We start from the raw sequence: 27117 nt of genomic DNA on the forward strand, positions 1-27117 counted from the left end.
CAGTGCTTGGGTCAACCAAAGTCAGTATTGTCTACTCCAGTCACAAACACAAAGCTCCCTTACACTGAATCAGTGCTTGGGTCCACCAAAGTCAGTATTGTCTACTCCAGTCACAAACACAAAGCTCCCTTACACTGAATCAGTGCGTGGGTCCACCAAAGTCAGTATTGTCCACTCCAGTCACAAACACAAAGCTCCCTTACACTGAATCAGTGCTTGGGTCCACCAAAGTCAGTATTGTCTACTCCAGTCACAAACACAAAGCTCCCTTACACTGAATCAGTGCTTGGGTCCACCAAAGTCAGTATTGTCTACTCAAGGGGGGGGGGGGGGCAGAGTTGCTTAACAAAAGAGCAACACAGAATAAAGGTCAGATGTTTGAGAGCCGCAAGACATGAACATCGGATATTTGAGAGCCACGGAAGGAAGGAAGGAAGGAAGGAAGGAAGGAAGGAAGGAAGGAAGGAAGGAAGGAAGGAAGGAAGGAAGGAAGGAAGGAGGGAGGGAGGGAGGGAGGGAGGAAGGAAGGAAGGAAGGAAGGAAGGAAGGAAGGAAGGAAGGAAGGAAGGAAGGAAGGAAGGAAGGAAGGAAGGAAGGAGGGAGGGAGGGAGGGAAGGAAGGAAGGGAAGAGGGAGGGAGGGAGGGAAGGAAGGAAGGGAGGGAGGAGGGAGGGAGGGAAGGAAGGAAGGAAGGAAGGAAGGAAGGAAGGAAGGAAGGAAGGAAGGAAGGAAGGAAGGAAGGAAGGAGGGAGGGTGCAAGGAGGGAGGGAGGGAAGGAAGGGAGGAGGGAAGGAGGGAAGGAAGGAAGAAAGGAAGGAGGGAGGGAGGGAAGGAAGGAAGGGAGGGAGGGAAGGAGGGAAGGAAGAAAGGAAGGAAGGAAGGAGGGAGGGAAGGAAGGAAGGAAGGAGGGAGGGAAGGAGGAAGGAGGGAAGGAGGGAGGAAGAAAGGAAGGAGGGAGGAAGGAAGGAGGGAGGGAGGGAAGGAAGGGAGGAGGGAGGGAGGGAAGGAGGGAGGGAAGGAAGGAAGAAAGGAAGGAAGGAGGGAGGGAGGGAGGAAGGAGAGAAGGAGGGAGGGAAGGAAGGGAGGAGGGCGGGAGGGAAGGAGGGAAGGAAGAAAGGAAGAAAGGAAGGAAGGAAGGAAGGAGGGAGGGAGGAAGGAAGGAGGGAGGGAGGGAAGGAAGGGAGGAGGGAGGGAAGGAAGGGAGGAGGGAGGGAAGGAAGGAAGGGAGGAGGGAGGGAGGAAGGAAGGAGAGAGGGAAGGGAGGGAGGAGGGAGGGAGGGAAGGAGGGAAGGAAGAAACGAAGGAAGGAGGGAGGGAGGGAAGGAAGGAAGGCCGCCTCCTCCCGCCAGCCGCCCCCCTGCTTTCGGCCCCCTCCCTCCTTGCCTGCCCTGCTTACCTGCTTCCAGGGCGGGTGGAGGCCGCGCGGGGCCCGGCGGCGGTGGCGGAGGCCGGCGCTGGTCACTGGAGGGCCTCCAGCGACCAGCGCCGGCCTCTCCGCCGCCTCTCCGGCCTCCGCCTGCAGTGGAGGCCCGCGCGCGGGGCCCTGCGGCAGTGGCGGAGGCTGCTGGAGGGCCTCCAGCGACCAGCGCCGGCCTCTCCGCCGCCTCCCTGGCCTCCGCCTGCAGTGGAGGCCCGCACGCGGAGCCCTGTGGCGGTGGCGGAGGCCGGGGAGGCGACGGAGAGGCTGGCGCTGGTCGCTGGAGGCCCTCCAGCGACCAGCGCCGGCCTTTCCGCCACCTCCCCGGCCTCCGCCACCGCTGCCGGGCCCCGTGCACGGGCGGGGAAGGCGGCGAGTGAGGGAGGGAGCGTCCCCGCGCATGCGCAAAGCCCGCCACAATGGCCCTGCGCACGCGCAGGGACGTTCCCTCCCTCACTCGCCGCCTTCCCCGCCCGCGTGCGTGGCCCACCGGCTCTCTGGCTGGCAAAACCGGGACCTCTAATGGTCCCAGTATAGCCAGTCCGGGAGCCGGGAATTGGGGGCCAGAACCGGGACTTTCCCGGGAGACCGGGACGGTCTGGCCACCCTAGAGGACAATTAAACACAGACTGGAAAAGTTGTCTGTCACAGAAGTGTTGCCTTTCCCCTCCCTTTTCACTGACTCCTTAACTGGTGGTGGGTTAATTTGACCCTAGCAATAAAATGCATAACTGATTGGAGATTCTTTTCATAAGCAGTAAAGTGAATGTGATCTGTTCTTTTCCAATGAAGAGAAAAGAATGGTTCTGATCCAAAAAGGGTCCTGAAATGCTTTCCCCAAGGGTGCCTGTAGGTTGTAGCATGAGGACAGAGGCAAGAAAGTAACATTCTGCCGACAGAGATTGTTCCATCCAGGGGCGGCATTGGGGTTTTTGCTTCCCCAGGCAGCCGCCCCACCTGCGCTCCCATCCCTGCCCTTTAAAAGAGAGGGGGGAGGTGGAGCTCCTTCTGCTGCTTCTCCCCCAGGCAGAAACAGCTAATCTGCCTCCCCCCTCCAATTTAAAGACCCCCGCTGATCAGCTGATCAGCGGGGGTCTTTAAATGGTGGGGAGGGGATGATGCGATGCGGTCTCTTTCCTCTGCCCAAATCTTGGGTGGGGGAAAGAACTGGTGCAGGGCCTCATCCTTGCTCTCGGGCTGCCTTTCCTGCAGAGAAGGCAGCCCGGAAGTGGGGCTCAGCCACCTCTTTCCTCCGCCTGAGTCTTAGGAGGGGGAAAGAGCCTGTGCGGGTGTCATGAGCCCTGAGGAGGGGGAGCTGGAAGGGTTAACAGACCAGGAAGTACGGCCTTCCAGCGCCTCAGCTGAAGAATCAACAGCTGGCCCATCAATCACTCTCCCTACATTCCAGGCACCAGTGTCGGCTGTTGACAATCAGTCTCCTCCAAGCTCTCCCCCTCCCATCTCAAGAATGCCGAGCCATTTTCGGAAAACACTCTCAGAACGCAGAAACGAGGCGTGCCAATTTTCAATCTCTTAGCCCCGAGTTCTAGGAGAATTACGGCCAACCAGGGAGCAGGCTGATTGAGGCTCCCATATAGCTCACACCTGGGAGTTGGCAACTTCATGGAAGCAACAAGTTGATTCCCTGGCTTGCATCCACACTCCTTCCTGATTCCAGTTCCTGACTGGTTTGAATTCCTTGGCACCCTGCCCTTTTGGTTTTGGACACTGACTTCTGCTTCTGGTTTGCGATTTGGCTGTGGTGACTCGGCTCCTGCTTGACTTCCTGAACTTTGACCTCAGACTGGCTTTGGACTCCCGTCAGCTTGCACCCTGAGAACCTGACAGCGGGGCCTCGTCCTTGCTCTTGGGCTCTCTTCCCTGCAAGGGAGGCAGCCTGGAAGTGAGGCTCAGCCGCCTCTTTCCTCCGTCCGAGTCTCAGGAGGGGAAAAGAGCCTGCGCGGGGCCTTGTCCTCGCTCTCGGGCTGTCTTCCCTGCAGGGGAGGCAGCCTGGAAGTGAGGCTGAGCTGCCTCTTTTCTCCGCCTGAATTCCAGGCAGGGGAAAGAGACAGAGCTGCGCCAGCTGGCATGTGTGGAGGGGGCACCTAGCGGCATCTGTAGGCCATGCAGTGCTTCAGCAGCTGCCTACATGGCCTACTCCCATGCATTGGGCCTGGTTCCATTCACAGAGATGCCTCACTGGACCCAAGCTAGAGAATGTAACAGCTGATCAAATCTAAATCACTTTTTGGCAAATTGAATGGGGGGAAATTTTGTTTTCTGTCTTCTGTACCTTTGTGTTAAATGAATTCCTTGCCCTTGATGAAGATGAATTTCCCCATGGTGTTTCATGCCTTCCAGTTTAGAACTGTTTGGTGGTGGTGGTGCTGCTGTTCTCGAGGTTTTTGTGATGCTGCAGATCCCTGAAGGCTGCAGTTCTCTTGAGGACCCTTCTTAGGTCATTCTCTTCTAGGGTGACCATAATGTCTGAAGGCCAGCCAGGGACACTGGGGGGGGGGGGTGCGCGCGCGCGAAGCGCGCCGCCGGAAACAGGAAGTGACGTCACTTCCAGTGACGTCACTTCCGGTGATGTCATGCCACCACCGGAAACAGGAAGTGGCATCACTTCCTGTGACATCATTTCCCCCGCGTCACCTGCCGGAAACAGGAAGTGACTTCACAGCACTTCCTGTGACGTCCCCAAAAATCCCCCAAATATCACCGCCGGAAACAATTTTGTTCTCAAATCCTGTATATACTTCATCAGTATATGGGATAAGGCACTTTCTCAACTGTGCTGCATAATGCAGCCTATTTATTTTGTCCTGTTGGCTCTGTTGGCTCTATCTGCGCCACCTTCATCACTTTCGGGGTGTGGATCCCCCAGTGGGGTGGTCTCCCGACTCCCTCCGCCGACTGTTTCTGATAGCCCTGCGCCCCCTCTTTCATTTGATATGTGTCCCGTGCGGGTGCCACCCTCCCGCCGGGAGATGCCGCAAAATGAGCCCCCTTGAGGCTTATGGCGGCAGGGCTCGGGGGAAGCGAGCTAGACTGCTGTTCTTTTGAGGGGTTATAGAGTGTTTCGAGCCCGTCCCTGTGGCATCGGTCCCATCGTTGTGGGACCAAGGGGGCCGGCGCAGCGGCACGCCGAAGCAGCCTGTCACTAATAACACCGGTCAAGATGCAGGACAGGAACCTGGAAGTGACCGACAGGCTGCTTCAGCGTGCCGCTGCGCCGGCCCCCTGGGCCCCACAATGATGGGACCGATGCTACAGGGAGGGGCTCGAAACACTCTATAACCCCTCAAAAGAACAGCAGTCTAGCTTGCTTCCCCCGAGCCCTGCCGCCATAAGCCTCAAGGGGGCTCATTTTGCGGCATCTCCCGGCAGGAGGGTGGCACCCGCACGGGACACATATCAAATGAAAGAGGGGGCGCAGGGCTATCAGAAACAGCCGGCGGAGGGAGTCGGGAGCCCACCCCACTGGGGGATCCACACCTCGAAAGTGATGAAGGTGGCGCAGGTAGAGCCAACAGAGCCAACAGGACAAAAGAAATAGGCTGCATTATGCAGCACAGTTGAGAAAGTGCCTTATCCCATATACTGATGAAGTGTATATACAGGATTTGAGAACAAAATTGTTTCCGGCGGTGATATTTGGGGGATTTTTGGGGACGTCACAGGAAGTGCTGTGAAGTCACTTCCTGTTTCCGGCAGTGGCATTTGGGGGAAATGATGTCATTTGGGGGAAATGATGTCACAGGAAGTGATGTCACTTCCTGCTTCCGGCAGGCGGCGCGGGGGAAATGATGTCACAGGAAGTGATGTCACTTCCCGTTTCCGGCAGGTGGTGCGGGGAAAATGATGTCACAGGAAGTGCTGTCACTTCCTGTTTCCGGCGGTGGCATGACATCACCGGAAGTGACGTCACCGGAAGTGACGTCACTTCCTGTTTCCGGCGGCGCGCGCACGCTGCGCGCGCACGCACACCCCTACCTCCCCCCCCCCCCAAGGTGTCCCTGGCTAGCCTTCAGACATTATGGCCACCCTACTAAGAGCAGGGATCATTTTGTAGAAAAATAGGTGGTGGAGCTCATCCAGGGATTGTTATGCAGCTGCACATACTATTCAATGGACAAGGAGGTGGAACTCTCAGAAGGGGAGATGGAACTCTCAGAAAGGTACAGGAGCTGCACTCCTGTGAGCTCCCTTTGAATCTGAGGCCTGACTAAGAGAGAGTAACTGGCTTAAGGTCATGCATCGAAATACATGACACTGTGGGGATTTGAAGCTGAGTCTCCCAGATTCTAGTCCAATGCTTTAACCACTACACCAATTAAATAAATAATGGGGCATGTGGCAGGATTTTTATTGGATTGGCCCTCTTTATGAAATTGGCTACAAGAGCTCTTTATGAAAATGGCAGCAAGAGTTCTAAGTTTTCTAGCTCCTTAAGCATTCATATTGCTCTCAGCCAGCATCTAGATCAGTAGAGTAGAGTAGAGGGAGAAAGAAAGAAACTAGGGCTGAGGTCAGACGCATATAAATTGACGAGATGGGCATGGATGAAAGCCAGTTGCATGTTGGATTTTATGCAGTTGTCCAAACATCAGCATCTGGCAATGGTCTTTGGCTCGTTCGTGTCCTGCACTGCCATAACTGGGACATGGACTTTTTTGATAGTACATTAAATCCGGACCAAGAATGCTTCCGACGACTCCCGTGGATACTTTCTATGTTTGAACGCTCCATTGTAGCTGACTCATCGCAAGCGCACATCCGCTTCCCTGCAAGAGCCCACTCCAAATGATGTCATTGCACCAGCAATTGTTGACTCAGCCTTCCAACCTTCCAAGGTCGGTAAAATGAGTACCTAGCTTGCTGGGGGGAAAGTGTAATGACCGGGGAAGGCAATGGCAAACCACCCTGTAAAAGGTCTGCCATGAAAACTTTGTGAAAGCAGCGTCACACGAGAGTAAAAAACGACTGGTGCTTGCACAGGGGACCTTTTCTAAATGGGGGGAGAGGCAGATCGCCCACCTTTGCTGTCTCCCTGCCAGGCAGGGAGATGGCAAAGGCAGTTCCCGGGCTTCCCACCCCCCTTTAAACACCCAGGTGGGGTGTTTAAATGTGAGGAAAAGGCAGATTACCCACCTTTGCCTTCTCCCCACCAGGCAGAGAGATGGCAAAGAGAGCTCCCGTGCTCTCTCCCCCCCCCATTTAAACAGCCTAGTGGGTGTTTAAATGGAGGGGGAGGAAGATGACCCACCTTTGTGGTCTCCCCGCCAGGTGGAGAGACGGCAAAGAGAGTTCCTGTGCTCCCCCCCATTTAAACACCCTGGTGGGATGTTCATTTTTTGTTACAGTCTATGTTGTTTGATACCCATTCCGGCCTATTCTGGCCCATTCCAGCTTTTACCCTGTCCCGTTTAAATGGGGGGGGGGGAGGAAGATGACCCACCTTTGCCATCTCCCCGCCAGGCAGAGAGACAGCAAAGAGAGTTGCCGTGCTCCCCCCCATTTAAACACCACGGCGGGGTGTTTAAATGGGGGGAGGAAGATCACCCACCTTTGCTGTCTCCCCACCAGGTGGAGAGACAGCAAAGAGAACTCCCGGGCTTCCCCTCCCTGGTCGGGTGTTTAAATTGAGGGGGGGGCAGATTGCCCACTTTTGCTGGCACCTTTAAAAGAAAAAAAAAGGCAAGCATGATATCCCACGGTACTGCGCTTGCGCGAGTGTGGAATGGCATCTCAAAAAATGAGGTCCAGTTGAGACCTCTGATCAACCAACGACGGGACCAATACTGCTTAGAAATGAAGGATGGAGGGATGTCTGATCAGGAAATTCATTGTAAAAAAGCTGCGGGGTATAATAGCAATGAGTTAGGGATGGATTTAATGGTGAGTGTGACCGCAGCCTGGGTTAAAGTTGAGAGTCATCTGAGGACAGGAATCTCCTTATTAGGACTGTCAATTAAAAAAAAAAATTGGCAATATCCGGATCCAGAAATATTCGGTAAGAAATTTTTTGGTATTCCAGATATTTCCAAATAGTAGTATCCGGATATATCCTAATATACTGAGACATCTGGATATATCCGAATATATTCAGTTCCATTCTACCCTATGGGCCATTGAAGTCAATGGCAACATAGGGTATATTGGAAGTCACCTGGAGGGGAGGGGGTTTGGGGGAGAGCCCTCAAAATTGCAGCGGAGCTTCAGGAGACTCTCCCTCAAGGAACCCCAAAGTCCCAAAAAGATTGGACCAGGGAGTCCCATTCTAGGGGCACCCTATCCCACCATTATACCCTATGGGCCATTGAAGTCAATGGTACAACATAGGGCAAATGGAAGCCACCTGGAGGGGAGGGGGTTTGGGGGAGAGCCCCCAAAATGGCAGGGCAGCTGCAGGCGATTCTCTCCCAAGGTCCAAGAAGGCTGGACCTTACTGTGGGCACCCCAAAAAGCTTTACAAAGGCACACACATCTCCAACACAACCAGAAAAAAACAGTAAAACACCACCAGCAGTCCAACAGGTCAGTAAGCCACCACAGCCTGGCTAAGGGGAAAACAGGAAAAAATCATCAGAATTGACAGGCAATTCTAAAACATTTTTAAGATTCCCAGAAAAGATTGCAAAATTAACACAGATTAAATTAAACACTTTAAGCCAGGTCATGCCAGAGCCACCACCCCCCACCCCCCAAAGCTACCCAGCCCCCATCAGAAAACCAACCACCCAAAGCAGGAGGAAAACTAAATGTTTTCAAAAAGTTAAAAATAAACCTGCTTCTAATCTGAACAGAGATTCCCCCCTCATACAAAAAAAATAGTCATTTTACCAGATGAAGATCTTCCAATCTAGCTAGAAACACCAGCAGTTATGGCCAGGCCACAGAGAGCAGAGCATAGCGAAGGGCACAGAAGCTCATTCACAGTCTCTCTATGGTAAATTGGCAACATGGCAGCAGCTTTCTTGTGGGAGTACGCAACAGCCCTGAGCCATTTGTAAAATGCATGGTTGTGATTGGATCAGGGGCCTCCTCCTCCTCCTCTCCCCAGACAGAGGCGGGGAAATCCCTGAGTATTGCATTTTGCAATCTGCAAAATGCAACATGCAATCTGCAATCTGCAAATCTGCAATCTGCAAAATCTGCAAAATCTGCAATCTGCAAAATGCAAAATGCAATCTGCAAAATGCAAAATGCAATCTGCAATCTGCAAAATGCAATGCTGTGATTGGATCAGGGACCTCCTCCCCCTCACCCCAGCCAGGAAAAGCCAAGGGAACAGCAGGAAAGGCAATCACAGACTGCCTTTTGCTTTGCCCCATTGCTTTCTATGGACAACGGGGCTTTACCGAAAATTTCCAAATACCACTGATATTATCCAGAATTCAACTATTTGGAATTCCATAAATAGGCTCAGATGTCTATCCAGAATTCCCTAATTCCGAATTTTACTGAAAAGGCAGTTTTCAGTAAATATTTTTTATACCCTATACCGAATTGACAGCCCTACTCCTTATACGGTATGGAGGGGAAGTAAGATAACTTGCCATCTGGATCTATTATCTGCAGTAACTGGAATTCATAACATTAAATGAAATAGAGATAAGTGATAAAGTTTCCGGGGAAAGCCTTTAAAAGCCCTGGACTTTTGAGAAGAAGCAGCTGATCGGCACCAGAGGCTGCCTCTGTACTGATCATGCCAAGTAAATTGGGACTTAGACTCTGGACTGGTCTGCATGAGAGACAGTCTCTCTGCTGGTCAACCCAAGAAATTAACTGTCTTTGCTGATTCCAAGCCATCTCTTGAGGCCTCAAACATAGCCTAAATGCTCAAACTGAGACCATAGAGCATGGCTCTACTATAGACTGGAGCTTAGGTTTTCATAGATCTGATTCTCTTTAAAGGTATTAGATAGGGGTGCGCAAAAAAAATAATAATACGGAATTACACGGATTCAGAAATACACGGGGCCAAAAAGATACGGAATACCATGTATTTCCTATTACCGTTCTCGGAATAGCCACATATACGGTAGATGCGCGGATATTTCTGAATATACGGCCCCATTACACCCTATGGCCATTGAAATCAATGGCAAAATAGGGTATATTGGAAGCTGCCTGGAGGGGAGGGGGTTTGAGGGAGAGCCCCCAAATTTGCAAGAGAACTTTAAGGGACTTTCCCCTACAAACCCCCCAAGTCCCAAAAAGATTCGGCCAGGGGCTCCCATTCCAGGGGCACCCAAAGAGGGTGCCCCTATCCCACCATTATACCCTATGGGCCATTGAAATCAATGGCAACATAGGGCATAATTAGAGGCTACTGGGGGGCAGGGGGGTTGAGGGAGAGCCCCAAAAACTGCAGGGAACCCGCAGGGAACTCTCCCCTATAAAACTCCCAAGTCCCAAAAAGATTGGCTCAGGGAGTCCAAAAGGCCCATTGCCACCAATGATGGTGAAAGCCCAATTAGCCACTTCCTCCACTATAATTGCTATGGGGAAAGTGGCTCTGGCCAGAGGGGGGTTTGTGGGAGAAGCCCCAAAACTGCAGGGCAGCTTCAGGGGACTCCCCAGCATGAAACCCCCCTGGCCTAAAAAGACTGCCCATCAGTGGGCACCGCAAAAGGAACACTGCTTCCAATGGTGAGAAAAAAACAATTAGAGCCACTTCCTCACTGTAATTGTCGTGGGAAAAGTGGCTCTGGGGAGCAGGAGGTTTTGAGGAGAGCCCCCCAAACTGCAGGGCAGCTTCAGGGCACTGTCCCACACAAAACCCACAAGGCCAAAAAAAAATTGGACCAGGGGGTCCAATTCTTGGGGCACCCAAAGCCAAACCTAACTTCACACCAGAAAATCTGTATAGGACCCAAATGCAATACATCTCTATCTACTCTATGAACCCTGCAGGCCTGGAACCAATATAAACCCAGTTGCCTACGTCACTGCCACACAAAACACAATCTGCTCAAGGTCTGCTCTGCAGACCTGGCTGCAGCAAACCCAGATGCCAGCTCTCCAGCCCTGCCCCAAACAACACGGGGAGAGCTGGCCAAGCACAACAAGCCTGCTGGTTCTGGGTCTCTCACCCTGGTGCCAACTTCCCTGCCACAGAACACACAATCTACAGATGCCAGCTCTCCAGCCCTGCCCCAAACAACGCAACTCCCAAACAAGAGAAGTGATGGACCACACCTAGCTCCACATCATTCTGTATCTGACACAAAGCAAGAAGCATTTAGACTTACTTTGAGTGATGGATGGTTGGCTGGTCCAGGCTCTTTTGCGTTACCCAGGGTGCACCACGAGGAGGCGAGCCAGAATTGCACCCCAAATGAGGAAGATCACTGGGAGGGCCTCAGATTGTGTGAGAGGAAGGCAACCATTCCTTCTCTCTCAGCTCAGCACGGGGAGAGCTGGCCAAGCACAACAAGCCTGCTGATTCTGGGTCTCTCACCCTGGTGCCAACTTCCCTGCCACAGAACACACAATCTACAGAAGCCAGCTCTCCAGCCCTGCCCCAAACAACGCAACTCTCAAACAAGCATCACTGTCCCATTAGAGGGACCTCAGCATTGGTATGGCTGCTGGCTGCCTGTCATCATCACTGGCACCTCCCTCTTTCTTCCTCCTGCCCCTGAAAAAAAAACCTGGGTTATCTGGGCTGGGCCTGTGGGTGCTGTCAGTTACAGTTAGGGGCTGCAATGGCCCTTTCAGTATTATTAAGCATGTGTGGATGGGGATTGGGGAAATTTGGATCGCTTTGCAGTTTTTAAACCAGCATTCACTTTTGGTTTAGAGATGGATGAGGGGTGGGGGGGGATGCACTGCCAATCAATTTGTGAGTTGAATTTTTGGGCTTTCTTTGGACTCCAGTCTATTTTTAGCGGGAGAGCGTTTTACAACCACCTTCCAAGCGCGGGCCAAGAGAGGATGCAGGCACAAGTAAGTGCTCACTTCATTCACTCTCAAAGTCTACGTTTGGGGAGCCAAACAGAGGCAAGTTGACATTCAGGAAGACCAACTGCTCAGTTGTCCAGGGTTGCAGGCGATTGCGATGTGGGTGGACAATGTCGCCCATATGCGAAAAGACGTGCTCGTTCTGCACACTCGTCGGTGGGCATGAGAGGAACGCCTTGGCCACGGAGGAGAGGGCCGGCCAGACCCCCTCCTTTGTGACCCAGTAGTCCAAAGGAGATGTTTCCTGTGACTCTATGGGCTCCTAAAGATAGTCCCTCACCATCGCAGCACCCGTCTCCGCTCTCAGGGGACTACCGCTGCTCCTGAGAGGGCCCAAAAAGCAGCCCGATTAGTGTCATCTCAGGACTCTTCATGGCATGAGTCTGTTGGGAAACACTGCCTAGTCAGAAAGGTTAGCGATGAACAGCAGTGGAAGTGGCAGATGAATTGTTTCCACCCCCCTTCTCCTCAATTACTGGCACCGGGCCCACCCTGACTCTGCAACACTTGACCTTCTGGGAGAGCTCGTCTCGCCAGCGATCGAGCTCGTTGGCCCGCTCAGCGACTGTGCCGTTAAGGCGCAGGTCTAACATGGTCGCCATCATGTAGACCTTATCCTGGGTGAAAGTCTGAAAGTGGGCCTCAAGCCCTTCCTGCAGCCTAACAACCAGGGCGTGCATCTCTGGAAGAACGTCTGCACGGCCTTAAGCTGGCACTAGAAACGAGGCCAAGTCCTCACGGACCATGGGGATGGCCAGTTTGATGCTTGCCGTGTCAGACAAGAGCATTTCTGTGTGGGTCTTGAAGGGCCCAAGAACCTCCACAGTCTGAGAAATGACCACCCAATCCTCTTGGGTGAGACGGTTCTCATCCCAAAAGACCCTCGTCTCAGAGACAAAGGCATCCAGGGCTGCTCTCTGCTCCACCATGCGCTTCAGCATGGCACAGGTGGAGTTCCAGCGTGTGCTGACGTTGCCTATCAGGTGGTGCCCTGGCACGCCTGTCAGTGTCTGTTTCTCACGCAGCAGATAGGAGTCTGTATTGCTGCATGAGAAGTAATCCGTGATGTGCCGACACTTCTGGAGCAGAAGTCGGTACTCATGGTTCACGGCTAGATACTGACAATCCTGGCTTTTCGTCTGGCCCAATGCATCCACGCAAGGAAGGCGTTTTAGGTGGGGAAGGTGGGCCACACAAGGAAGGCATTTTAGGCCCTGACGCTGGACAGCTGTCTTAATGTTGGAGCCACCATCAGTCACCATGAAGCCCCTGGCGACATCCCCGCTGCCTACCCAGCCCTCTAACTGCCATGAGAGGATGGCTCTGAGAGTGTCCGCCGTGTGCGGCACGTCGACTGCTTCGGTGTGCAGCAAGGCCCAGCGATAGCCGGCCTGGCAGCCCTGACCCTGCCTGTCGCTACTGCCACCCCCACCCTGCACCTCACTGGGTTGCCACCAATGCGCAGTCAGGGAGAGATACCCCTCGAATGCATGTTGGGAGCTCCAGATATCTAAGGTGATATGAACAGTCCCCCCGGCAGCACGGGACAAATGTTTTTTTCACCACAGATCTGGTTGCCCTGAAAACAGATGGCACAATGGTCCTGCTAAGGGTGGTTCTAGCAGGAAATTTGTACTAGGGCACCACGTATTTGAGCAACCCTAGCACCCCAGGATTCTCAACCACTGAAAATGGAAGCCCATGGGCGACTGACCTGGCGAGGTTCCAGGCGATCACCCTCCTGCCATACCTGATCCTCCCTCTTGGCACACAGATGCCACCCCTACCAAACATCTCAGGCAGAGATGGCTGGCATTCCTGTACTCCCACGGAACGCTCCTGGAGAGCTCTGGAGGTAGTCGCAATGGGAATAACCTCCTGTGTGATGTTGGCTGCTTGGGCACCCCAGCACCAGCCTGCTTCTCCCCCTTAAGACACACCGCCAGGTGGTGCTTCCGCAGGTGGTTCTGCATCCCCCCCCCGGAGTCAGGTGGGCAGGGTCCCACCCACGACTAATCCGGGCCCTGCACAGCTGGCACTGTGCATAGCGTGGATCCTCCATAAGTTTGACTTATGAGGTGTACGGATGCCTAAGCTGACTGGCAGCTTTGATGTCCGGAGCCACTTCCTGTGAGATGCTTGGGGCAGACACATCGTGTCTTGGGGTGGCAGGAGGGGCTGGCCGCCGGGGGGAAATGGGTGGAGATGGAGACACCTCGTGTGCCTCCATCTCTTCCCCCTCCACCCCATGCGGCCTCCCCTCCTGGCCATCCCCTGAAGGACTGCTGGTGCCCAAAGGAACCAAAGAAGGGGGCTGGTCCTCCTCAACCAGCTTCTCCTCCAGCTCCTGCACAACACTCTGCACCCTCCTTGGGGTGATTGTTTTGGACAGAAAACTGTCCCCAAAGCTCATCTCCAAGAAGGGCTACTCTTGCTGCCCCTCCTCTGGCTGCTGAGGCCAAGCGACATCATCTGGCGGAGAGACTGCCCGAGCAGCAGACCCCTGCTCAGTGCCAGCACCTAATGGCGCCTCTGCTGGGGACGCCCCAGCGGCAGCCTCGATGAATAATAATAATAATAATAATAATAATAATAATAATAATAATAATAATAATAATAATAATAATAATAATTTATTTATATCCCACCCTCCCCGCCAAAGCGGGCTCAGGGTGGCTAACAACATATTCATATAATTATACAAAGGTTTAAAATCACATTAGTCTAAAAACATTCCAATTTAAAGGAAATACAATTGCAAATAGATTTTAGGTGCTAATTCTGTTCATAAAAATAATGGTGATAGAAATTACCTAACATCAGTCGCTCAGTCAGCAAAGGCCATCCTGAAAAGGGTGGTCTTGCAGGCCCTGCGAAACTGGTCAAGGCTCCGCAGGGCTCGTACTTCTTCTAGGAGCTGGTTCCATAGGTGTGGAGCTGCGATAGAGAACGCCTGTGTGCGAGTGTTTTGTAGTTTTGCCTCCTTTGGCCCGGGGATAGCCAGCTGGTTCTTCCCTGCTGACCTCAGTGCTCTCTGGGGTTCGTATGGGGAAAGATGGCCCCTCAGGTAGGCAGGTCCTCAGCCATATAGGGCTTTAAAGGTAATAACCAGCACTTTGTAACGAACCCAGTAAGTAACTGGCAGCCAGTGCGGTCCGCGTAGCCCTGATTGTATGTGCTCCCATTTTGGGAGCCCCAATAACAGCCTAGCCGCCGCGTTCTGGACCAGCTGCAACCTCTGGGTTCGGCACAGAGGCAGCCCCACATAGAGGGCATTACAGTAATCCAATCTTGAGGTGACTGTTACATGGATCACTGTTGCTAGGTCCCGGTGCTCCAGGAAGGGAGCCAACTGCCTTGCCCACTTCAGGTGAAAAAACACCGACTTGGCAGTGGATGCTATCTGGGCCTCCAATGATAATGAAGGCTCCAGTAGAACTCCCAAGCTCTTGACCCGGTGTGTCGCTTTCAGCGGCACACCGTCAAAAACCGGGAGAGGTATTTCCCTCCCTAGGGCGCCGCTGCTCACGCAAAGGACCTCTGTCTTCGTCGGGTTCAGCTTCAGCCCACGCAGCCTAAGCCAGGTTGCCACGGCCTGCAATGCCAGGTCCAGATTCCCTGGAACGTAGTCAGGCCGGCCATCCATTAGCAGACAGAGCTGGGTGTCATCTGCATATTGATGACACCCGAGCCCATACCTCCGGGCAATCTGGGCAAGGGGGCGCATATAGATGTTAAATAGCATCGGGGAGAGAACTGCTCCCTGTGGCACCCCACAATCTAGTGTGTGCCTCTGGGACAGCTTACCCCGATTGCCACCCTTTGTCCCTGTCCCTTGAGGAAGGAAGAAAGCCATTGTAGGGCTAGCCCCCTAATGCCTATGTCGGCGAGGCGGCGGGTCAGTAGCTGATGGTTGACCGTATCGAATGCAGCCGACAGATCTAATAACATCAGCACCGCCACGCCACCTCGATCCAGATGCCACTGGAGGTCATCTACCAAGGTGACCAGCACTGTCTCCGTCCCATGACCTGGGCGAAAGCCAGACTGGCAAGGGTCTAGGATGGAAGGCGGGCCTTCTTTTTCATTACACTCTGGCCAGAGGTCGGAGTGCTGGAAGGTGGCTGTGGAGTGGCCCTATGGTGGGGGGGAGACCTGGGTCCTCCCCCTCCCCTCCACCCCTCTAGTCTTCTCCTTGGCCTTGCCCCCGGGGCCCCTTTTCTGCTGCCTGTCACTCATGTCACCCTTGGCCAGTCTCCCACAACTCTGAGAGTTGGTTTTTTTGTGTTTAAAACAATTTTATTTAGTAACATATGGTAACAATATCGATTTCTTGCATCGTTAATAATTTTTTTTTTATCTATCCCATATATTACTTTCTAACCACCCTTCCCCCCGTTACTTGACCCCCACCGGTGTTATTTACTAATATTTAAAGGTACCCTTAACTAATAAAAACAAAGATTAATATTTTTCTTCCTTCTAAGACTTAATCATTATCAAAAATTGTCCAATGTCCTTTTATTTTCCACTCTTTTTCTACATATCTTCTAAACTTTTTCCACTCCATCTTAAAAACTTCTAAGTCATAGTCTCTTAAAATTCTTGTTAATTTGTCCATTTCACTCCACGTCATAACTTTTTACAATCCAATCCCTTTTTTCTTGCTTCCACTACTGCACATACAGTGTCCTAGCAGCTGAAAGCAAGTACCAGATTATAGTTCTATCTTCTTTTGGAAATTTTTCCATGTGCAATCCCAACAGAAAAGTCTCTGCAACTTTCTGAAATTTGTATCCCAAAATCCTAGAAATTTCTTGTTGAATCATCTGCCAATATTTTTTTGCTCTTTCACAAGTCCACCACATATGGTAGAAAGAACCTTCATGTTTTTTACATTTCCAACGTCTATCTGGCATCTTATTGTTAATCTTTGCCAACATTTTAGGAGTCATATACCATCTGTACATCATTTTAAAACAGTTCTCTTTAATACTATGACACATCGAAAGCTTTATAGAATTCTTCCACAAATATTCCCAAGTTTCCATCTGTATTTCTTTATTTACATTAATTGCTCACTTAATCATTTGAGATTTCACTACCTCATCTTCCGTAGACCATTTTAAAAGTAATTTATATAATTTTGAAATTAATTTTTCATTGTCTCCAAGCAGAACTTTTTCCATTTCTGTTTATTCGTTTCTTATTCCTTCAGTTTTAATATCATTTTCCACCAAGCACTTTATTTGTTGCATTTGGAACCAATCATATTTATTATTCAACTGTTCAGCAGTTTTCAATTCTATTTTGCCACTTTGTATTTTTAATAATAGTTGATTGTATGACAACCACTTTTCTTCACCCGTCTCAGTTGTTATTTTTATTACTTCTGCTGGCACTATCCATAGCGGGTTTTTCTCATCCCCATACTTCTTATATTTCATCCAAGTATTTAGCAAATTATTTCTTATATAATGGTGAGAGAAAAAACCATCCATCTTTTTTTCCCCATAGTACATATAAGCATGCCAGCCAAATTTATTTCCATGACCTTCCAACGCTAAAAGTTTTTTAACAGCGTCACCCATTCTTTTATCCACACTAGACAAACTGCTTCATGATATAATTTTAAATCTGGTAATTGGAATCCTCCTCTCTCTTTTGAATCTGTTAAGATTTTCATTTTGATCCTTGGTTTCTTCCCAGCCCACACGAACTCTGAAATTTTCCTTTGCCATTTATTAAATTGTTTACTGTCTTTCACAATCGGAATAGTTTGAAACAAATACATTATTCTTGGCAAAATATTCATCTTAATTGCAGCTATTCTGCCAAGCAATGACAAATTAAGTTTATTCCATTTTATCATATTTTCATCCATTTTACGCCATAGCTTCTCATAATTGTTTTTAAACAAGTCAATATTCTTCATTGTTATCTCCACATCCAAATATTTTACCTTAGAGGTAACTTCACATCCCGTTATGTTCTGCAGCTCCTTTTGTTTGCTTACTTGCATATTTTTACATAGAAGTTTGGATTTTTCTTTATTAATTCACAGTCCCATTATTTCCTCATATTCTTGTATCTCACAACAAAGGTGTGACTTGTATGGGATTTTCATTGTATGGGATTTTCATTTATAAACATCATATCATCTGCAAATGCTCTATATTTGTAAGTAAATCCTTTTACTTTTAATCCTTCTATTTCTTTGTCTTCTTGGATTTGCATCAAGAGTCATTATAAACAACAGTGGGGAAAGCGGACAGCTTTGTCTTATACTTTTGCTAATTATCATATCTTCTGTAAGATCTGCATTTATACATAACCTTGCACGTTGTTCAGTATATATTGCTTTTATCATCCTTATAAAGTTTTCCCCCAATTCCATTTTCTCCATTACTGCAAACATAAAGTCCCAATTTAAATTTTCAAATGCTTTCTCTGCATCCGCAAAGAATAATGCTACTTCCTTTTCTGGATGTCTTTCATAATATTCTACAATATTTACAACAGTTCTAATATTGTCTCTTATTTGCCTTTTGGGGAGAAACCCCACTTGATCTTCCTTTATAAAATTTATCAAATATTGTTTAAGCCGTTCTGCCAAGATTCTTGTATATATTTTATAGTCATTATTTAATAGTGAGATTGGTCTATAATTTTTTACATTTGTGACATCTCTATCTTCCTTTGGGATCAACGAAATAACAGCTTCCTTCCATGTAATGGTATTTTCCCTTTTATTCTTATCATGTTCATCAGTTTCTGAAGTTTCGGAATTAACTCCTCTTTGAAGGTTTTAAAAAAATGTAGCTGTATATCCATCTGGCCCAGGTGCTTTTCCATTTTCCATTGCATTAACTGCTGCTTCAATTTCTATTTTTTCAATTGGATCATTCAAGATTTTTCCCACATTTTCTGTTAAGGGTGCTATTTTAATCTTTTGTAAATACTCTTCCATCTTTTCTTTCTTTATTTTAACACCCTTACATAATTTGGCATAATACTTAAAGAATTCTCTTTTTATTCCTTCTTGATCTACCACCTCTCTTCCCTCCACCACAATTTTATTAATAATTTTACTTTCTCTCTTTTTCTTCAATTGCTAGGCCAAATATTTTCCAAGTTTATTTGCTCCTATACCAGTGCGCCTCGTGGTCTCACTGGATCGCTTCTATATGCGGCTTATAGCTACCCCAGCCCTCTTCCACCTCAGTTCTTCCTTTTGAATTTTACCTCACGACTATGAAACGCAAGGGGTGGGTGTAATATGGATTTCTCAATACTAGTCTCGTCGGGGTTTTTGTTTTGCTTTCAGATGGATATAAACTCAGTTTGTAGGTAGGGGACCACAGCAGCTTTGATAGTTTTCCCAATATACTGGCATCAGAGAACGTTAAAGTAAACCACAGAAATGTATTAACGTACACACACCGTCTTCAACTGGGGAATGGGAAATATATACATGGGCTATATTGTATCTCCAGCAGTTAACAGTTTCTTCGTAGTTCAGGCTTTATAATATCAAGTTCACTTAGATTCACAGTTCATATAGATTCACTCTCCAACGCTATTCTAGGTTGGCCTCTTGGGTATAATGTGCCAAGTCCCTTAAGTCGACTGGTGTCTCTTCTCCCAGTCCTTCAGACTTCTAGACCCACATCTTTCCCTCAACCACCTCTTTAGCTCTTAAGAGAAGTGTCTCTGTGTCTGTGACCTCTCAGGTCTTTTACTGTGACTCTTCTCTAGTCACACACAGCCCCTTGGATGTCTTTATAGAGTGAACAGTGAGCTTTGCTTCTCTCGAAGACTCTCCTCAGCTCCTGTCTCAGCTCCTTCTCAGACCAACTGCTCTCTTCAGCAGTCTCTCTCAGACTCTGTCACTAACAACCCTCCTCAGCCATTAGCTGTCAATCACCTCTGAGAGTTCCGAGCACTCTGGCCCTTACCCTCAGGTCATCTGAAGCAGGCTCTATACATCCTTAGTTTTCTTGTTAACCCGTTCATTACCGTCACAGCTCCCTCAAAAGATTTCTGCTGCAACCTTTTCAGATTCCATTCCGGTTCTTTATTTAACAAATGTCTCATTTGTGTTTGTAATATTGTAGTCTCCCTCATAATTTTCTTTTTTCCTGGCCTTTTTCTCAGTTCCACTTCTTTTTTTTCATTTTGAATGTCCAGCATCTGTTTTTCTTTTGCCCTCTTGTCTTTATTATTCAATGTAATTAATATTCCTCTCATTATTGCTTCATAAGCATCCCACATCGTCTGAAATTCTATATCTTCTTTATCGTTTATTTGGAAGAAAGCTTTAGTTTCATTTTCTAGAGATGTCACTATTTCTTTATTCTGTAGTAAATCTTCACTCAATCTCCATCTTCTCGACTTTTTAGACAATTTTGTAATCCACATTATTGGGTTATGATCAGCCCCTATTTTAGGTAAAATCTCTATTTTCTTTGTTATAAGGCCTAAATCTTTAGTACCCCACAACATGTCAGTTATGGAAAAAGTTTTATGTCTTGCTGAAAAAACGGTATAGTCCCATACTTCTTGTTTGACCAATTCAAAAAAAGACTTTGGCAATTTTCCTTCCTTATTATTTTTTCCCCAGACATATCCAGAGTGTTCTTAATTGTTCCATTATAGTCCCCCATTATCAAAACTTGATCATATGTCACTTCATCAAATTGTTGTATAATGTCTTTTTAAAAAGCATCCTTTGCTGCATTTGGTGCATACAGTCCCAGTAACAACAGGTTTTTTGCATTTAATATTATTTCTACCACTACAAATCTTCCATCTTTATCTTTAAACACTAGTTTTGGGTCCAATTCTTGTTTAATATAAAAAAAATCACTCCCCTTTTCTTCTGTTCAGCCAATGAATGAAATTCTAGTCCCAATTGTTTATTCCATAAAAATTTGTAATCCTTTTGTTTGATATGTACTTCTTGTAAACAAACTGTATTACAATTTTGCTTTTTAATCCAATGAAACGTTGCCTTTCTTTTTTGTGGTGAATTTAGTCCATTTACATTCCAAGATAATAATTTGTAATCCATCATGGTGCAAATTCTTTATGTTCTTCATAAAATCCACGCAGTTCCTGTGTGATTGTAATGGTAATCCTTTTTCCTTGTAGCTCAAAGCTCAAACCTTCAGGTATTATCCATCTATACCTCATTTCATTGTCCCGTAATTTTTCTGTCAATTTCTTATATGCTCTTCTGTCATTTATCACTTGTCTTGGCAACTCCTTCATAATTCTTACTCTGCTGCCTCCAACTATCAATGTCTTTTCAAAGTTTTTAGTCATGATTTTTCCCACCATTTCTTTTGTCATATATCTTATAACCACATCTCTTGGTAGATTATTATTTTTTTTTTGCATATAGTGAGTTCACTCTATACATATAGTCATACATGTTTCTAGTCCCTTAAGGATCTTACTCTAAAAATTCTGCAATTATTTTTATTATATATTCTTTCAAATCAATTTCTTCATCCTCTGGTACTCCTCTCAGACGTATCTGGGTCTCCATCAATTTGCAGTCATGAATTGCCACTTTTTCTTGTATTTTTAACAAGGTGGAATCATGTACTTTCACTCTCCCTTCCACCTCTTGCACTTTTTTTGATGTCACCACAGTCTCATTTCTGAGATCCTCTATATCTTTTTTTAGCTCTTCAATATCTTTTCTAATTTCTTTTTTGGAAGCAGTTATCATCTCCCTCATCCCTTTCATTATCCTGGCTTCCATTGCATCTAATTGGTCCTGCATTTTCTCCAGTGAAGCAGTCCTTGCACGGGTTTGCTTATGGTCTGACATGTAAAAACACTGAAAATTTTGACCTCACCAAACTAAATTTCAACTATCAGATTTAAAAAAGTGAGGCTTGCTCTTTTCAATAAGCATAATTTCAGAGCCTCCTAGGCTCAGATATTAATTTTTAAAGTTTTTATTTTTTCCAAAATGGCGGTCACGACTTTCTGCCTCACTTTAATTTTTTTTCCCTTTTTCCTCTAGAGGCTTCTAAAATAGTTATTAACAGTAATATCCAATAGTATTTACCTTATAATCATCACCTCTGTCGGCTCCACGAATTTTTAATGTCCCAAACACTTTAAAAATTGTATTTTAAAGTGCGGTCATGACTTTCTGCCTCACTTTAATTTTTTTTCCTTTTTCCTCTAGAGGCTTCTAAAATAGTTATTAACAGTAATATCCAATAGTATTTACGTTATAATCATCACCTCTGTCGGCTCCACGAATTTTTAATGTCCCAAACACTTTAAAAATTGTATTTAATTTTTAGCCTCCTAGCAATGTCCACTGATGTTTTTCTATGATATTATAGTCCTAGAGTAGGCTGGCTGCTTCAATGATTTCCCTTTTTCATCCGATACTTCCTGCTTTGCTTGCCACTAAATCCCGGGGTTAGAAAATGCTGATGTGAACTGCTTCTCAGAAGGGGAGCAGGCTGGAACTTGTGTTCGGGGTAGTGGAAGGTAATCTAATGCCTACTGCCTACTTTTCTCAGTCAGAGATCAGTCCAAGATATGCACAGGAAACTGTGAGGAGATTTACCTTGGCTAAAAGGGGGTCCCGGGGTAGGGGTGGGAGGGCAGCTCCTTTGAGGGATCTCCGGAGACAAGTTGCATTTTCATCATCTGCAGAAGTTTCCAGAGTCATTTATTTGACATAAGCTCGACAGGATCCTAATCTTCTTTGATACTGCTAAACATCTAAAGCTATACAAGACCGGTGTTGATCTGGATAACTACAGAAAAGGTACTGATGGCTATCTTTCATTCCGGGACTAATTAAAGTTAAACAAAATAAAATCAGAAGGTGGGAAATTGAAATCTAGAAAGCTTGGAAGAAGAAGGGGAGAAGGGACAAAATTTGGACTTTGTAAATTTAAAGGACAGTGTTTTGTCTACCTGTGGTTTTGGAGGAAAAGCCCCATTGTCATAGACTTGCAGCTCCCACAGCCAACACAGGAAATACGTCAAGCATCATGAGATCTCTCTACCAGTGAAAGTGGGGTTTTTTTACAAATCTAACTCACTACACTGTACCCTGAACCAACAGGTGCCCTGACTTCTTTTTAAAAACCCTACCACCAAAACTTGTTTGTTTTTTTCTTTGGTCCCTAACCTTTCCTTCTTTGGGTTTGGGTAGTAGTGATCTGGTAAAGTTTAGGAGACTAGGTGATCCTGCCTCTACCTGGCTACAGTTTTTAAAAGGCTACCTTGAGATGAAGGCAATCCTTGTTATATCCTCCTAGTTAAACCTCCTAACTAGATCCTGGGACAAACCAGATTTCCTTGCAAACTAGAAATCAGGTGTCCCCTAACTTGGGAGAAGCTGTGGTTTACCCTATGGAAATCTAAGGATGCACCAGCTTTCAGTGGCTGAAAGCAAGATGCACTGCAACCCTAGTCTCTTTAAAAGGGAGCCTGATGTGGCCTAGTAGTCACGCTGCCTTTTATGAGAAACCTAAAATCTTTTTAAATTGCCCCTATCTGGCCTAGTTGAATTTTAAAAGAAGATAAAGCCCTAAACTGGATTAATTTTTTTTTAATTTCAAAAAACACAATCCCTAAAAAACCCCCTATTAGTGGGGCAGCCTATTTAGTGGCCCTAGGCAAACCGAAAGCAGCCTCAGACTCCAAAAACAACTCTATAAAAACCCCACCCCACACAGCCCACACACCAACCCTCTCACACCAATCAGAGGTAACTTAAAAAAACCAAAACATGGCAGAAAGAAACTTAACTTTGAACCCCCCTTTTCACCAATAAGAAACCTCAGTCAACCCCCCCCCCCCAACTCAGAACCAGGAAAAGGGACAACAGGAGAAGGCCAAGAAACTCAACTGTTTAAAAAGTGGCCTTTTCACCAATAAGAAACCTCAGGCCAAATCAGTCAACAACACACACCCCCCAACCCAGAAACAAGAAAAGGGACAACAGGAGAAGGCCAAGAAACTCAACTGTTAAGAAAGTGGCCTTTTCACCAATAAGAAACCTCAGGCCAAATCAGTCAACAACACCCCCCCCCCCTAAAACCAGAACAGGAGGATGCAAAACCTGCAACAATAGATCCAAACAGAAGGCCAACACACTCAACTGTTAAAAAGTGGTCTTTTAAACAATGAAAATGAGGCCAAACAGCCCCCCCAAGAACCAGAAGAGAAAAGGAACAACAGCAACACAACACAGACAGCAGCAACAGATCAAACACGGAAGCCTTTTAAAACAGTAAAAAAAAACTTAACTTTTAACAATACAGGAACTTTACCAACCCCTCCCCCCAAAAAAAACCCTTCACCCTAACCCCAAGAAATCCAAGCCACCCAAATCAAGAAAAGTAAAAGGACACTGCACTTTTAAAGATCCTCTCACTAAAGTAAGATACGGGCAAATTGGCAAACCCCCCACCCCACCCTAGCCCCCCACCCCTACCAGAACCCCCTAACTCCAAATAAGCTACCCAGTACTCACCCACCCAAATCTGAATAAGTAAAGGGACTCTGAGTCTTAAAAAGTCCTTTTACTAACTAAAATAAAAACAAGAACCCTAAGACTGTCTTACCTTAGATGTCTTCTCTTCTCCAGGCACTGTCTGGCAGGTCAGGCAAGGCTGAGAGAGAGCAGCAGCAGCTGAGGCCAAGGGCCAGTGCAGCACAATCTCTCTCACACACCAACACAACAGCAATGGAGGAGTCCAGCCAGGCAGACTCCTTAAAAAGGTTCTCTGACCCACAGAGCAGTTTCAAAAAATAGCACTGCTCTGTGATTGGCCAGAGGATACCCAAGTAAACAAAAGAACAAAAGAACAACAATGTTGGTGATGGCTGAGCAATCTTAAGCAATCTCTGGATTAACCCAGCCATCAGCTACACAACAGCCCTGCAAAGCATGCATTTGTAATGCATTTGGCAAATGCATGCTTTGGATTGGCTGCTGGGGCTCCTATCCCCCTCCCCCTCCCTCCCTGATCCCAGGGAGGCTATGGAAGAGGCAGGAAAAGGCTTCCAAAGGCAGGAAAGGAAGCAAACAGCTCCCCTGAGGCTGCAGAAGCCCCTTTCCCGCCTTTTCCATTGACTTCTATATACTTCCGAATATCTATACGGAAGTATACGGGGAGCCATATACGGCTCCTGTTTAATGGCCTGAAAATGGGATCGGTAGTATACGGTGCCATATACTTCCGAATCAGGGGTAATTCGGTGGTCTATGAGGTTTGGCCGAACCGAATTCACACCCCTAGTATTAGACTATAAGAAATGTACTAGATTATAAAATAGGTTATTTTATAAGCTTAGCTATGAGAGTCTGAGTAGAGTTCATCTGAATATTAAAATGCATAACCTTCTACTGTATCCTGGAACTGTACTATTGATACCTTCTGCTTTACTTTCTGAGTTTGTGTCTTTAAGCCTTCCGTTTGGAGTTAAGTGGAATAAAGTTTATCTGTATAAGCTCCTGGTTGTTTGGGTTATTCAGGGTACAGAGAGGTGTACTTAAAATAAACCAGCATCAGGACATACAGGTGAAGAAAACTGAACTGAAGAGTATTGTCAGTGCAGCCCAATACAGTCAGTACAGTTTTACTGGGAGTTGGATTAGAGTTAGTAAAAAGAGCCTTCAGGTCGACCTGTCGGCTGCTGCTAAACCCACATCCTTTAAACAATCTCTGGCCTTCAGTATTTCTGAAAAACGCCACTGAAATTCACACTATTTGGGTCAAACTGACATTTGGCAAGTTTCTGCACAGATAAACACCTACTTCCATTAATCAGCAATAACAGATACTTTATGAGGCAGGAGATACACAAAAGGTGGCTTAAGTTGTGAAGAGTTTAACCAGAAAGTCATAAGAAAAGAACAAATACATCTCATCCATTAAAAACTACTAAGTAGCTAGAAGCCAGCTTGAATTGTGATAATTACAATAAACATTGTTTCTTTACTCATTTCAATCTGATGTCAGGCCTGGCTATGGAATGGAGAAGTCCTCAGGGCCAAACTAGAAAAGATGGTGTTCCCAGGGTCACACTGGGATTTTGTAGCAGTGAGTTCCCACTGGCGTAGGAGGGGGCTTCTGCTTCTGCCCTATCATTTTTCAAATCTGAAATGGCTTTGAGAGAGCATTATGACAAGACTGAAACTGTATTAGGGATCCCAGCCTCAAGATGGGACTTAGAGATCCCTCCTGGTTTTACAGCTCATTTCCAGAGGTCAGTACCTCTATAAAAAATGGTTGCTCTGGAGTTTGTAGAGAATTGTGTTGTCTTCCACTGAGATCCCTGTCCTTTCCAGACTCCATCTCCAAAGTTCCAGGAGTTTCCCAATCTGGATCCAGCAATGTTACTCCTCATCCCCCACTGGTGGCCTCTGGGGAATCTGGTAACCCTAAACTGTATGTTTAGGGTTGGAAAACTGGTAGTGGTGGGTGAGGAGAAGCCCATTCCTCCCTTTATGTCATCGTGGTCCCAACCAGAATCTGACTACAAAATCCCAGTGTGTCCCAAGAGAAGACTTGGGAATGCCACCCTATATGGTCCAGCCCTCATTCATATTGGACAATGATCTCTGTTTAAAATGGGTGGGACTTCTGCAAGGAAATGCATCCCTAATAGTCTTACTTGATCTTTCTGTCACTTTTGACAGATGTGATCATGTCATTCTGTTAAAGCATTTAGAAATATAAGTGTTCAAGCAGTTTACCCTCAAGCAGTTTAATTTTTTTAAACGGATTGCTCACAGAGAGTAATAGGAGTCACAGGAGTTTGGGGTGAGGACTGGAGTACCATATCCTGTGAGCAAAACTGTATTCTCCCTGTTGTAATAACTACTTTGCTTAAGCCCAGGTGTGTGTGCAGGGTTTTTTAAGAAAGGAGGCACAAAGTCTTGAACTTCATTTCTAGCAACTGGGTTATATTCTACACAAGCCAGTGGTGATGGAATATTGGTCTTCTTGGTGAACATTATAACTCTGTCCCTAAGTTTGGGCATCAACCTGAGGAAATTAAAGGAGGCAGTGGTAATATTGCTCTTAAAGAAACCAACTTTGGATCCTATGGATCTAGCCAATTTCCTCCCAGTATAAAATATTTCATTTCTCTGTAAGGTAATTGAAAGTATAGTAGTGGAGCACCTCCAGACTTTCCTGGAGGACACATGAACTCTAGACACATTCCAATCTGTCTTCCACCCTGGCCCTGGGACAGAGATGGCACTGGTTGCCCTAACAGATGATCTTCATAGACAGCTGGAAATATTTCATTTCTCGGTAAGGTAATTGAGAGTGTAGTAGTGGAGCGCCTCCAGACTTTCCTGGAGGACACATGAACTCTAGACACATTCCAGTCTGTCTTCCAACCTGGCCCTGGGACCGAGATGGCACTGGTTGCCCTCACAGATGATCTTCATAGACAGCTAGATCAAAGTGGATCAGCACTGCTGCTATTACTTGATCTCACAACAGCATTCAACATGGTCAACCATGACCTGTTGGCCTACCACCTCACTAACATAGGAGTTTGTAGAATGGTCTTGAAGGTTAGGGACAGAGAGTGGCACTAGGAGAGAGGGTGTCACCATGATACCTATTGATATGTGGGGTACCTCAAGGGACAATCTTCTCTCCATTGTTACTTAACATCTATATGTGCTTCCTCACCCAACTGGTATGGAGTTAGGGG

Source organism: Heteronotia binoei, chromosome 2 (genome assembly GCF_032191835.1).
Source record: "Heteronotia binoei isolate CCM8104 ecotype False Entrance Well chromosome 2, APGP_CSIRO_Hbin_v1, whole genome shotgun sequence".
NCBI lineage: Eukaryota > Metazoa > Chordata > Lepidosauria > Squamata > Gekkonidae > Heteronotia > Heteronotia binoei.